At 48.0% G+C, this 14,384-nt stretch overlaps 1 pseudogene; it reads left to right on the top strand.

Moving 5' to 3' along the window:
• Positions 1-1,643: 1,643 nt before the first annotated feature.
• On the top strand, positions 1,644-4,916 carry LOC124689589 (annotated as a pseudogene).
• The last annotated feature ends 9,468 nt before the right edge of the window (positions 4,917-14,384 follow it).

Below are 14,384 nucleotides of genomic sequence, written 5' to 3'. Positions count from 1 at the left end.
GAATTGCTTTTGAGAATTGTCGGTCAAGAAATAACTTTACAGTGCGCATGTAATGTACCCATCCTCCATTCTCCGCGTCACATCTGACTTCGTCTCCCCATTCTTTTATCATCACCCATCCTCCATGCCACCAAATCCTGTTAAATCAATATTAATAAACAGGGAGCAAATCAGGGGGCACGCAAATCAAATCACATCCCACTATCTTTGCTTTCCTCCCCGAACGTACACAAATCAAGTCTCGCAATTTCTTTCCTTTCCGAACACAAATCAAATCAAATCAATTGGATCCCAATCCGATCCCGAAAGAAGCATTGCTAATTTGCTAATCTAATAGTATAGCAGCCAGTAGTAGAACATTGCTAATTTGCTTCCCGTCTTCGTTTCTTCTTTCTCTGATCTGAGTTGGCCGTCCGTCTCGATCGGCTACCGCTATAAAGCTCTCGCCTTTTTCTTCTCGCCGCGCGCCTCTTCACGTGCGAGCAGTCGCCACCGCCCCATGCAAGCAGCGCGGTAGGAGTAGCACTGCCGTCCCGTGAGCGCCGCCCGCCCCCAGATTTCTTGCTGGATCGATCGATCGGTCGTTGGTATGGCCGTGGATGAATCGCCGTAGAGCCGGGCGATTGTCCACCTCTCCGTAGAGCCGGCCGGGCCAGTAGGCTAGAGTTGAAGACGATTTCACATGTCATCCAGAATCGAGGAATGAATAGTGTTTTACTGCCAGCGAAGCGAACCTGGATTCGCTCTGCTAGAACATTATTCATTCCTCCATCCTAACTAACATGAAAATGAAACTTCAAGAAAATATTTTGTTTGTCTAAAAAATCCTATCGGGGCCGCCGGCGTGGGAGCAACACCCACAAATGGAGGATGAAGTGCCGACTCTCCCCATACTTCTATGCCGGTGCCTAATTGGGGGGCATCGGTGGAGATGCTCTTAGGCCATCTGATCTAGCGGCGTGACCCGGCCAATATTGACCATCTCGTCCCGTTTCTGTCCGTTTGCGTCACGCCACGAACATAAATTGAAACGAGGAGCGGCATGCTAGGCTAGTCTTCCCAGCGACGCGACCCATTCGATTCACGCTGGCCATTATGGGAGGGCCTGGCATCGTCAAGGGGAGGATGTGTGGGAGCATGTGTTGGCTAGTGGCTAGATGGAGGGCCTGGGAGAACGCGTGTTGTCCAGCCCGACACATTCGCGACCTAAATTTGGTAAACGGATGCATCGGTCCTTTTAGGTCACACCGTTGGAGCGTGATGCATGATACTCTTCTGCCTTTGTAGCTGAAGCAGAAGAAATAGCATGCAAAAAAAGGTCTTGAGCTAGCTATCCAAAATTCTCGGTCAAATCTGATTATTGAAACAAATCGTTTCGCTGTTATTGAAGCATTCATGTAAGGGAGAATGGAGCACATGAGATTAAAAGGCAAAGAGTACTACCCATGAATGTTTGGTTACCTTATGGACTCCTTGCCCTCTTTAGTTTCTTTATCGCTAGAAGCCTGCAAGAACGTACCATTAACTCCATGTAGTAACAACACTCGTGGTCGGTAGCCTAGACCGATTAGTGCTAGAGGGGGTACTTCCGACTGACCGAGGCGAGCATGCAATGGTAGGAAGCGAGAAGGTATATAGCCTGGATGGACGCGAGAATATGGAAGGACAACGTACTTGGCTTAGCGGAGGAACATAGTACACAGGTGGGAGACTGTAGGGAATCGTCTGCTGAAGTTTCTCGTCAGTTATTTGAATCATTGTCCATTCGTAGTCTAGGAGACCAATCAACGCCATGGTACACGTATTTGGTTGCTGTTGTTCAACTAAGAATCGGATGGACTAGGTTACATGTGAAGATAGACCACGTAAATGATCTCATGCTTTATGGATAGACGGTCTGCATCCATATGCTTTCCTCCCAAAAAGTATTAAAAATTATTTTAATATTAATTTTTTTGTTGAACCATATTACTCCGTATACAAGGTTCGGTCACAGTCAAACTTTGTAATTTTATACGAACAATCTGTGATAAAATATCAATATATATAGTCAAATATAATGATATGATACTACACTAATTATTTTATTTTTATTTTCTATATAATAATACACTCTTTACACATCTATTAAGCATCCTGGAATTTAAGTTTGACCAGATTTTATATACGGAGTAATATGAAACAGAGGGAGTATTTGCTAAACTAGGTTTAACTCCGTTGGGCCATCATAATCTAAATTCAAACCTATACATCTGCAGGAAACCTAGGTACTTGTATGCCCCGTCCATGTACTCGTACAAATTAATACTCTTTTATTACTCACCGCCACGTCTCCCCAACTCGCCGACGGTGCTTGATGTGGGATAAAAACGCCACAACCAACCAAGCCGACCATCATCGGCGGAGGATGAGGCCGCCACCGCAATGCCGGGGGCGCCGGGTTCGCGGCGTGGGTGCAAGGCCTACGGCGGCGGATCCACCAGCACCCGGAGCTGGCCTTCCAAGAGCACCGCATATCTGCGCTCCTGCGCGGGCGAGATCGACGCCCTCGGCGTTCCATACACATGTCCCGTCGCGCGCACCGGCCTCGTCACCACCATTGTCGGCGGTGCCGGCCCTGGTGCCGTGTTTGTGCTCTAGGCTGACATGGACGGGCTGCCCATACAGGTCTATCAGTTAGCTCCCGGCGGCGGAACGCTTGCATTGGAGACGCCACACATCCTCGACGGTGTCCGGCGAGCGGGATCGCTTCGATCCGCACGCCGGCGAGGCGGTACTGCGGCGGCGTGCGTCCATGCCGGAGCTGGGGTGAAATGCAGAGCTGGGGTGGGTGGGATTTCTCGCCGGAGCTAACTGGGGAGGCGGCGGCGCACGGCGGAGCTAGGGTTGACCTTCGCCCGATATAAGTAGGGGGCGGCGGGGCGGATTTCCTAGGGCCCGTATTCCGCCGAAACGGGCCGGCCCGAATACGGGGCCTGCTAGATGGCCCAAACCGCGCCTGCCCCGTATCCCGCCGGAATTTTACGGGGTGGACGGGTTATAAGGGGCCTGTTAGACATGCTCTTAGAAGAGAGGGAGAGATTCCCTTTTGGTTTTAGACATGCTCCAGAGCCAAGTTGGTTCTTCAGTGCGGAATTTTTATCGAAACAATTTGTATGATTTTGTTGCATTCAGAACATAGTGGAACCATGAGCATCCATCACTACATAAAACTTACTCATATTACACCACAAAAGCCATGAACAAATAACGGGATAGCCATTTAAGCACTAAACCCAAACAGGTGCTACGGGGACGACCCATTCCTCTCTACCTAGACCTCTGGCTTGAGGATGCCATTGACGACGGACAAGCCCACGAGCACCCCGAGCGCCTCGGCGCCGGCGACCGCCCCGGCCTGCACGAGCGCGTCGCCGGCAAGCCCAGCCTCTGCCACCAGCTGCATGCCCTCCCCGGCGACCTCCTTCCCGACCTCAGCCACCGCCTCGCTGCCGGCCTCCGCAGTTAGCTCCGCGGTTGCCTCTCGTGGCGCCAACGAGGAGGAGACGTCACGCTCACATGAGTGCTGCCCGATTGTTTTGTTTAATTTTTGTGCCTCGTCGCCACCATTGTCGGCGGTGCCGGCCCTGGTGCCGTGTTCGTGCTCTGGGCTGACATGGAGCTAACTAGGCCGTAATCATTAGGCAAGTCGTAGTCATCGAGATAGAGTACATAGAAAATACTAGTAAAGTTTAAGTTTCGCTACTCTTCAGGTAAGTCTGGCTAGACACCATCGAATGCAAAATCACCCCAATTTAGCAATGTGCCTTCTTTCTGTTGCGGCTATAGATTCGCGAGAATGGATAAGAGAGTTGACTGTAGGGATCTCGGATCGATCAAGCATACGGTCTCGCAACGGCACCGTGCCGATACGGAAATCGACTGCTACTAAGTAGTACCAACAGAACAGATATAGTAATTTGACAGATGACTGCCAAAGCAAAGTGATTCTAGACGATACTGATATAGACTGCCAACAGAAAAGGTGCGTCTCACTAGACCACTTGTTTTGCGGATAGAAATTCCATCTTAATTAGTGGTAGGATTCGTTGACAAATCGATTCCGACTGGCCTATGCAGGAGATGGTAGAATGGGAGTTCAACAGCAAGGAAGACGGCAAGATGCACGCGTGTGAGGGCACGAAGCTCACGTGGCCATGCTCCTGGGGCGCCGCCAAGCTGCTGCAGTCCCGCAAAGACGGCCTCACGGGCACGGTGAAGCTGGTGTTCCAGCAGGCGGAGGAGGCCGGGCCACGCTGGCGGGTACCACGCGCTGCAGGAGGTCCTGGACGATGTGGACGCCATCAATCTTCGCGATGCACGTCGACGCGGACCTCCCGGCTGGCGTACGTCGTCGGGTCAAGGCCGGGGCCTCTTCACGGCCACCGTCACGTACGGGACAACGCGGGCACGCTGTCGTGGACCCGATCGTCGCCGCGGCCTCCACCGTGCTCTACCTACAGAAGCTCGTCGCCCCCGAGACGGACCAGCTGCAGGGCACGGTGGTGTCGGTGACCTTCACCAGAGGAGGCGAGGCGTTCAAGGTGATCCCAGAGTCGGCGACTGCGATATGGGACGCAACGGGGTGGGCTGGGCGGGTGCTGTGGTGCCCGCGATGGTTTTCGGAACCTAGACAAGAACGGTGGCGAGAGACGGGGATGGCGAGCGTGGATGGCTCGGCGAGGCTTGCGGCAACTCGACGAGGCCTGCCGGTGGGAGCCGACGGCCGAGGAGAGTCGCAACGCGTAGCCGCCGTGGTTGTCGCCGTCGATGTACGGCAGCGGCCAGAGGTGGACCCAGCAATTTTTCCAAGCCTGGGCGGGTCACAAAGCAACTACATTTTTTCCCAGTCAAATATAAGCATTATTTGGAGCTAATCCTGTTTTCTCAATAGTTTTAATGCGGAAACACTGATATAATACATTACATGTTCACAACATATTCCAATGTTCGCCGGCGCTTGCTGCTGCCAGATGCGGTGGGGCCTGGCTGCCGCTGCTGCCTAGCCCGGCGCCAGAACCGCTCCACCTCCCGGGTCTCCTTCCTCCATTCTCTATCGTTGTTGGCATTGCCCATCTAGGGCTGGGTGGGATTGGGGTCGGCCGCTGGCGCCTGAGCGGGCGAGTAACCGGTCAAGGGTTTCGGGGTTTGCGGTGGTGTGGTTGGGGAACCGAAGACTCTGGGTATCGTTGCTCTGTTTCCATTCGAAGCGCTGAAAGGTTGGATTCGCTTGCTAGTATGTTTCCTTCGCGTGGTGCCCAAGATGCTTGTCCTCCTGCCCCGGGCAAGGCCCAACAACTCGATGTTTTTGCCCTCGCGTTCTTGGCTTTTCTCGGTAAACTCAGACTTCGCGCAAGAAGCGAAAGCGACCGGAGCCCGGGCAAGCGCGCGGTAGGGACACTGCGTCCGCCCATGGCGGCGGCGGCTGAGATTCGTGAGGTGGAGAGGAACTGCGGCGTGAAAGAGAGGTGTGTCGGGATGTAGGTTCTCGTAGTGCGGCTGCCAACGTGAAAGCTACTAGAACTATGGCAACTAATGGGGCGGGCGGTTGACTATGTTTCCAGATAGGAATTTGGGTCATAAGAGAGCGTCCCCCAAAGCCGCCCCCAAACCGCGCCGGATCGAGCGTTTGGGGGACGTGTTTTGTTCGTGCCGCGTTTGGGGGACGTCGCTCCCTAGCCGCGTCCCCCAAACGCCGCCCCCAAACATTAAAAGTACCTTTTTTTGGCTAGAAGAAAACTATTTACTAATATTCAAATTGGTTGAACATAAACAAATTATATATAAAACTTCGAAAAAATATAATTAAATTACATATAAATTCCCGTTAAACTACTACTTCTACTTCTTCTTCTTCGCTGATGGCCCCGCCTCGTCGTCGTCATCGCGGTGGCGCTTCCTGCTCGTCACCTCTTCCGAAGAGGCGGTGTCGGCGCCCGACGCGTCGGAGTCCTCCTCGTCGTCGCCGGTGCTCGTCGGCTGCGCCTTTGCCTTGGCCTTGGCCGCCTCCGCCTCCGCCTTCGCACGGGCCACCGCCGCCGCCGCGCCGCGTCCTCGCTCTCTTCTTCCTCCGTGTCCTCCTCCCAGCCCAACCATTCCTCCTCGCTGTCAAGTGGCGGCGGGGAATCGTCGCCGCTGCTGGGCGTCCTGGATTTGTCCCACCAATGGCACCAGCCAGCAGGCTTTCCCTCGCTGGAGGTGTCGGACGGGAACTGGGAGATGTAGCTCATCGTCGCTGGAAGTGTTGGATGGAGGCTTGGATGAATGGCGGCGTACGTACGGGTCGTATTGAGCGCGGATGAACGGCGGCGCAGAAGTCGAAGAGAGCAGCGGTTGCTCTTCCGAGGAGTCCGCCCTCCATTCCGGCGGGGTTGGCGCATCGTCGACGCGGTTGCCAATGCGACGGTTCCGCTTCCCGGCAACTGCACCGTCGCTACGTAGGTGGCGGTTGAGCGTCCGAGCCGCTGACGCGTCGGGCCCGCGCCTCCTCGCCTCTCATTTCGTTGTGTCCGGCGTGCCCGGTGCGTCCCCTGTGGGACGGGGACAAGCTCGGGACGCCGGACACCGTATTGGGCCGCGGCGGACAAAAAGGACCTTTGGGGCGCGCGGCTGGGAACGTTTTTTTGTCCGGCGCGCCCCAAGTCGCTTTGGGGGACGTTTTGGGAGACGCGACTGGAGATGCTCTAAATCGTATAATCTGTGGTACTAATAATAGCTCTGCCTGCAACTATAATTCCACTCTATAAGACCCTTCTTGCTGATAGATCTCTGTAATCGGAACTAACGATGCATGGGAATCTTGGCACGCACTTGGTACACGTACTGCAGCCTTGGGGAGAATAAACACGTAGCTAGCTACTGAAACGTGTCCTACCCATGCATGTGCATGCAGACGCATGGCATCCAGCAGCGCATACAGTATATAGCAGGCGTGAGAGACAAGGAGAAGAAAAGGACCGATCGATTCGTGATTTTGGTTCAAGCTATGAATCCGTCGATCGATCATGCATGCACAAAAAGGGTCAAGCTGATAAAACTAGCTTTCCTAGTCTGAATAGAAAGATCCATCGATTGGAGTATTAGATTAGAGTATAGTACATGCTCTGTTCCAAACACTAAAATACGCCTACTAGTCAAGAAAAACCTCCAAATTCCAGAGTTTTTCTTTAAGAAAAAGAAGAAGAACTCGAAAATTCAAAAATGGGTAAGACACAAAAAAGAATAATTCTAGAGTTTGTTAGTTAACTTAATTAAACTTGCATTGGCTAATAATATTTACTAGTAAATTTGATTTCTTAGGAAAATCCAAAAATGGCCTTTTTTACACTCAATTATTTGCGGTACAATTTATTTCTAGCTAACTGAACACATCCCACAGCATGATCATTTAGATAGTGTCAAATACAGCCTTCTGCTTTTCCCGCCCGTCCTCGTACGAGCTAGCTACTATACCTAATTTCCCGCCCGCATGCACAGGTAGGCGAAAAATCAAGCGCTGCACTCTAGTGCATTGCCTCTGCTTTTCCTAGCAAGCTAGTACTACTCCACGTTAGTGTGTATTAACTCCGTCCATTTTGTAGGTTACTACTATGTGACTTAGGCATGTTATATCGAAGTGCTAGCTAGCCTAGCGTTGCTAGCTTTTCCGCCGTGTTTTGCATCTTGCTACGCACTCTAAATTTTAAAGTGATTTGCAACTATCTAGTGGGTGTGTACTAATAAGGGAAACTTGTTTTAATACACTGTTAAAATATTGTTCAATAATATACTTTTGGTCTACGTGCAGGAAATAACCAGGAGGCGGCGGAAAACCATAAAACCCATCTTGGATTCCGTCCTTCTCGCCGGCGATACCACTGGTCCGCTCCGCCTCCGGTGGCCTTGGTGCCTTGGAGGTATGGCGGACTACGGTCCCTCGCCAGCGGAGAGTTTTCGTTCTTAATTTAGTTTGTTTTTTGGTCTCTTTTTTTGGGATGGTGATGCGGCGGCTACATCGATCCTCAAGTCAGAATAATGTCCTCCCCGCCCTATCCTCGCTCTGGTGGTGCATCTAGCGCTGACGGAAGGTGCGTGGAGTTGTGTGTCCGTCGGATCTCCTGGGATCCGATCGGTTTTCGTGGTTGTTAGTTTGGTTTCATGTCAGTCTCTTTCGATCTACAGTTGTCATTATTGACGATGGTTACTACTCTGGTGGGCTTGTCCTTTGGGACCTTAGCATGACGAAGTTTGTTTACTACAACAAGCTCTACTACGACAAGATTTGCCTGACTCCGGCGATAGAGGGGCAAGGACAGTGGCGCGTCTTCGGCTCGTTCTAGTGTCTATAGTCGTCGCTAGGAGATCCAAGTACCAATTTGTAATTTTCTTTAATTTTCAAGCTATTTGTACTACTGTTGATGATTATTAATAGATCGGTGGATTTCTCGTAAAAATATGTACTTTTGCTCTAACAACTTTATTTGGACTATACTGCTTTTAAGCTAATCTTATATTGCATAATACTGCTTTTAAGCTATTTCTTGCACTATATATCTAGGCAAAACCAGTTCCTATACCTCTCGACCAGCCTCAACACGTACGACTCACTGAAACGCGTCCTGCTCCTACCCATGTGCATGCGTGATCGATTCACGTGCCCAGCTCATGCATGGCGAATCGAATCGACTTGTAAGAAAATCTTTATTCAATAGTAGATACAAAAACCTCTATAATTTTTTTTTCTTTACCAAAGAAAGGTACTCCCTCCCTCCAAATACAAGTGTCTCGGCTTTTTTTTTCCCTAGATACGGCAGCTAAAATTTATCTAGATACATTCGACCTTAGGTAAAACTAAGACACTTAATTTTGGATGGAGGTAGTATTAGTTAGCTTAACTAGTACCTTTCTTTTTTAAGATTTTCTTTTTTCAGAAATGGATCTTTTTTTTTACACTCCATTATTTGCTTCAGGATATATTTCTAGCTAGCTACTTAGCTCGTTAAGAATCCACCACCATGATGATCAAGCATGCTAGTTTCCTTTTGCTTTTCCCGCCCCGCCTACTACGAGCTACCTACTACCTAGTTTCCCGCCTGAGCGCACACGTACAAAGAATATCATGTATACTTTGCCACTGCTTTGCCTACCTAGCTACTGCTTTTTTTTGCGGGGGAAAAAGATTGTCTTACTCAAACAGTAGCATTACAATCAGCAAGGATGATCTCCATGATCTCATCCGGCCCAGACCCAAGCCATACAGCTGTGGTATCATAAACTCTACCAAATCTAGCTAAAGCATCACTAGCCTTATTTTGAGAGCGAGGGATCTTGACAAAACCCACCTGATGGCCCAGGCATAGCGATCTAACCTCGGACACGAGGTGACCTAAGCTAGATCTATCCCTACTCTTACAGAGCACAACACTGTCCGTTTCAACAATGATCGGAGCTTGGGTTAGCTGTAGAGCAACGGCAATGCCTTGCATATACGCCCCTAGCTCCGCCTCCAACACCGAGCCGTAGTGGTGGAGGGCCCGGCAAGCTGAGAACACGATCCTTCCCTCTGCATCTCTGAGGATCATGCCAGCACCTGCACCACCCGCCTGCTCCATGAAGGATCCATCAACGTTGAGCTTGACCGTACCAGTGCGAGGCTTCTCCCACGCAATGTCCAGCTTCGGCTGACTCTTTACCTCTTCCACTCGACCATGACTCCATGGCTGCTCCTTCTGCACGGGCTTCCCTTTCACGATCTCTTCAGTCGATAGCTTCCGAAGATTGTCCAAAGAATTGACGTAGCTGCACAGGAACCGCCGTGAACCCTCTATGGCTGGTAGCGGCTTCTCATGGGTGACCTCATTTCTTGCAAACCATGCACGCCATGCGATCATGAGTATATGTCTGCATGTGCCCGTGGGTGCTGCTAAGATGAGCTCCTCCAGTCCAGAGCCATGCTTCCCAATCACCTGTCGCAGGTTCGAGAGCGACCACACTTGCGCCATGGCCTCCCATAAACCGCGAGCATGGGGGCAACGGAAAAGAGCATGATCCACGTCCTCTAGCTCATAATCGCAAATACGGCACCGGCCCGAAACCTTCATATGGCGTTGAAGTTTGGTATCCTCTGTCGCCAGCCCATTAGACACGGGTTTCCAGGCGAAGATACGTACCTTCTCTGGAACACGGTCCATTAGCAGCGCTAGAAGCACCCCTTTCCTGACCTTGGGTTTGAAATTTCAGCCCCAACCTATATGCGTTACCTAGCTACCGCTCCACGTGAGTGTGTATCGATTCCTTCAAATCTTGTACTCCATTACTACGACGTGACTTAGAGCACCTCTACCAGATGCCTAACATCTTTAGCCCGTAAAATCACGAGCACAGAGGGCCCAAAAAACTCGGTTTCACTAGCGTTCCATATCGTGTAGATCAGATCCCCGTAAATACAAACAGATAAACTTGAAACTGAATTTTGTGAGAGAAATAAACTACGAGTTTTGAGTTCCTCGGTGCAATTCAACTACAAACATAATAGATTTTACAAAAACTGCGCAATGAAACCTAATTGTACACGGCTGCTAACCCATTTTCACAAAAAAAAATCGTCCCCATGATACCTCACCGGGATCTGTAGGTGCGGCGGCCGACGATGATCTCTAGTCACCGTTGACGAAGACGTGCTCGGTCTTGACGCGGTAGATGAGGCCTTGGCTCTCGCGGAGGAGGAAGCAGAGGAGGAGCGGGCAGTCCATGCGGGGTTCGACGCCGAGATGGAACATCGCAGGGTGGCGGCCGCCGCAGCCGCAGAGGACGCCGACTCCGACATCTCATGGTCTTTCGATGACCCTGATGCGCCATGGGCGGGCACAAGCTTTTAACAATGGGTATTCAAAAATAAAAGAAAAATTACTAAAAAACAGTGGCAAGTACCATTTGATCTCATGACCATCGGTGCACCATGCAACTACTCTAACCAGCAAAGCTTACGCGTCCTTATGTCCAGAGAAGCATAGATTTCTACACAAAGTAAACAAGCGCTGATGGATATTTCAAATAATTTTCAAAAATTGTCAAAATTTTGGGTATTCACCTGCATTCCCATGAATACACATGTGTCCGCCCATGTGATGCGCCTACCCTGGAGGAGAATGCGACGGAACAGAGGGCGTTAGTTGAGTCCTTCGAGACGCTCAAGGACGACGCTGCCAACGCGAGGCTGTGGCAGTGCCTGCTAGAGGACGCGACAGTGCACCGAGCCCTAGCGGCCGCACGGGAGGCGGCGGAGAAGCAGACGAGGGAGCGACGCAACGACGGGGCTGGCCCGTGAGGCAGAAAGTAGTCTAGGCTTCTAGAACTACTTTGTATAGTTTGAGTGTACTACTTTCTTTGCAAATCAAAAAATGGGTCGCCCCGGGGAGCGCACACCCAGACGCAAACTGTCGCGCAGACAAAATATGTCCGCGCGGCGACACAAACAGATGCTCGCGACCACTTTTCCCAACAAATTTGGTCCGACAAAAAGTGATTCATGGGTAGTCTCGTAATTGGTCGAACACATAGGTAGAGTAAGTGGCGTAGAGGTACCATGCAACGAAACGGACCACCAGCACGGACGCCACAGTGTTCAGGAGCTCAGCGTTGCGCATTCATGACCCATCGAAGGTTGCATGCATGACCATTAAAATATTCCATACACTCTCAGTCTCATCCTCACAGCAGGCCAATATATGTGTAGTAATAATAGTATGTGTATGGTCCGCCCTATTCAGCCCATCAACGTGAATAATGGGCCATGATCCAGTTTCAGAAAATAGCTATGCATACTAGAGGTTGTGGAGGCATGACCAATCTTTAGTCCCACATTGCTAAGGAAAGAAGGTTTGGAGCAACTTATAAGGAGAGCTTTTTTGTAACATCTAAAATGGTAGAGACACACATAGGGTTGCACCACACTAGCGCGTGCGCTCGCGTGAATATTCGCGACTTAAGACTTTGGACGCTTGGCGCGACCGCAGCCTTATTTTTTTTCATTCCCATTATGCTAATCACACTTTTTTTTCTGCCACAGAGTCCAATTCAGGCATGCTGTTTGCTTCCGCCGCGAACGCCTCACCGGCGCTGATCTTCCATGTGTCTGTGCTAAACTTGGTGCACCGGGTAATATTTAACTCAATTTGTGATTAACATTTCTCCATTACTGGTATGTATAACAAAGTATGGATCAATTGTTGTGTATGTTTGGGACGTTGATTTGGCCGCCCCTGACCGGCGAGGAGCATGTAGAACAAATGATGCAAGCTCATAAAAGGAGAAAAAACTGTGACTTGTACGTTGTCAGGAATGGTCCACCCTCAGGTAATATTGATGATGGCATGAGTGAAGAGGTTGCTTATCTTGCCAATTTTCTACATATTTTACCACATTTTTTGCTACATTTACTTCTATGTTCATCCTAATGCTTTTTTGTGCTTTTGGACAGGGTCAATTCTACCGAACATCGATTCATGGGCCGATAGAGGCAAGTCAGACATGGACAAAGATGGGTCCTCGTCACGAATGAAGCAACTAGCACTTAGCACTCACAAGAAGGCATGGCATTTTAGCTGTTGTGACGCAGTAGGGCATAATCATTCGGATTCACAAAGAACTTAATGTCATGGCATGTGAAGCTCTACAGGAATTAAAAAACATAGGAATTAGTTGTAGAAGTCGTTTGATTGTACCGTAGGAAAAACATATGAAATTTCTATTTGATTAAGTACATGTCATCTAAGAGATCTAACCTCTTGCAAGAAATCCTATGTGATTATCATATAGGAAATCAATCCATAAGAATTTTGTAGGTTCAATCATTTGAATTAAACGGACTCTATAGTAAAACTCATACAGGTAAGAATCCTATACAATTCCATTGCAAAGATATTGGATCAACCAATCCCTTATATAGAAACTACATCTCAAACAAGAAGCAACAAAAATTACATAACAATACAATCGTAGAAATTTCCGATATCTCTCAAGTATGTATATCACATTTGATATACAATCTGATACTCTTTTTTTACGAGCAAATCGGGTTTTATTAGCACAAATATGCTAATAAAACAAAAATCAAGAGAAAACAAAAATCAGTTAATCCCAAAAGAACCAGTAAACGACCTGCCAAATTAAGTCTCTTGATAGTTGCTAGTATTGAATCTATGAAACCATGCACACGTACTTTCTAAGGCGTACTTCAGCTCTCATTTTAAATCCAGATTTACAAAATATTTAAAATATATGAACCATGTAGAAATTCCATGTTATTTATATATGACATATATAACCATATAGTCTCGAAACTTTGAATAAGATATTTGAATCAAATATTAGAGGATTTTATATAAGAAAAGAACATATGCACTATAATTTACATGAGAGCTACCAATTAATGTACATAGATGTGCATTTTTTTTTTGCTTTTGGGAGACCCAAAGGACACGACTTAGTGAAAGGTTTTTAAGAGGGATTGTAACAAAAAATAACCAATTGATGCAACTTTTGTTGTAATGTACTATTAAATTTATAAAACCCATCTTGGCAACACCGCGTTTCAAAATTATATCCCAAATAAAATTGTATTTAGAATACCACAACAACAATATTATTTAGTGTAATAGAAAACTTTAATAATTACCTAGTGCAATACTATAACCACACCATGCTCTCTCTCACTTACAATACCGCCGAAAATATGTTTGCAATGATAAGAATTGGTATCGTCCGGAAAATGATATTGTATGTTGATATTTATGAGTAACGATATTCGCTTAATTTAGTTAAGTGTGATAAAAAAATATTATGGTTAATGGCTTTTATGAAAATGAACATATGTCACATGACAATACATATAAGAAAAATAGTCACATGTGATTTAATTTGTCCCGATTGTAGAAAAGAACTCACTGAATATTTAGATGAAATTCTTGACGTCAGAATATATGAAAATTTGAAATGATTGGTCAACCCGACAAATAAATCAAAAGACATTTTGTATATATATTTGTGTAGTTCATCGATGTGAAAACATCCCCAAAGCATGCATATTGTATATTAATATGATGATTTGTCCATATTAAATTCTTTGGTGGGTTGCATTGGTGGACGTAGTAATATATCCTTTCCCATCTTACGACATATGACCATAGTCTTCTTGACCTTATCATACATCTACTTGTGAGTTAGTTGCTGACATAGAGTTCACATAGATTATATGGATAGTGACATATGGAATGGTACATGCTACTTATAATGTTGTGCACTTTGCTCAATATGATACTGCTATCTCTTAAGTAATAATCATGTTTGTAACAGCACCAAGGTCACTC

This window comes from Lolium rigidum, chromosome 2 (assembly GCF_022539505.1).
Source record: "Lolium rigidum isolate FL_2022 chromosome 2, APGP_CSIRO_Lrig_0.1, whole genome shotgun sequence".
NCBI classification, from domain to species: Eukaryota; Viridiplantae; Streptophyta; class Magnoliopsida; order Poales; family Poaceae; genus Lolium; species Lolium rigidum.
Note: the sequence above shows the minus strand (reverse complement) of the source record. Positions and strands in the feature narration are given on the sequence as shown.